Below are 895 nucleotides of genomic sequence, written 5' to 3' on the forward strand. Positions count from 1 at the left end.
TCGTCATCAGATGGGGAGGAGGAGAGGCCGTTGATAAGGCGTAGGGTCGCGTTCGCGCCGGCTCCTCCTGTGGTAATTAATTTGGGTTCCCCGCCGGCGGACGCGGAGAGGAATGCGGCTGCGGCGCCTGCCCTCGAGGGCGGACAATCAATGGGGGTTGCCCCGGTTGGCTTAGGCCGTGATGATACCGTCGCTTCGGAGACTCAATTGGTGGTTCCAGTCGCTGAGACGGGAGGTTGTTCCTCAGCGGCTGTTGATGTGGGTGAGGATGAGTCTGAATCCGACCTGGATCCCGACGACGTCCGTATGTTCCAGGAAGGCTCCACCAATTCAGCGGTGCGCGCAGAGGGGCGATCTCGCTTTATCGAGGTTCCCACGGAACTGAACTTATTGCTCCAAGGGGAAAGCTTGGTGCCGCAGTTCGAGCCGCTGTGCTCGGAGGCTGAGAATGCGTCGCTGAGGGGCGTTACGGATATCGGGCTGATGAATGAAGTAGCCGTGATGGGCTTGAGGGTATGTACTGTTGCGTCGGTTCGCTTATTCTTTGCCTTAGGTTTATTATTTTATTCTGATCGTTGTCTTTGCTTTGTAGTCTTATCTGTTGGAGGTGGAGAGCATTCTTCGAGCCAAGGTCCGTTCGGGGATATTTTTGCGGGCGCTGGAGAAGTATCGCCGCTACCGAAATCAGTGCCGAGAGTTGCGCGTGCGCTTGAAGAATGATCCTCGCAGCCAGGCCTTGGTCGAAGAGCTGGCGAGGCAGGAGCTTCAGATGCAGCAAATACTTGGCAGGACGAGTGCTCTCGAGGAGCAGCTCCGCCGAAAGGATGAGGAGCTCGAAGCGGTAAAGAGGGTCGCAGCTGAGTGCGAACGCCGGGGCGAGGCCAAGGCGGCGGAG

The sequence above is a fragment of the Nicotiana attenuata genome, unplaced genomic scaffold, assembly GCF_001879085.1.
Source record: "Nicotiana attenuata strain UT unplaced genomic scaffold, NIATTr2, whole genome shotgun sequence".
Classification (NCBI taxonomy): Eukaryota; Viridiplantae; Streptophyta; class Magnoliopsida; order Solanales; family Solanaceae; genus Nicotiana; species Nicotiana attenuata.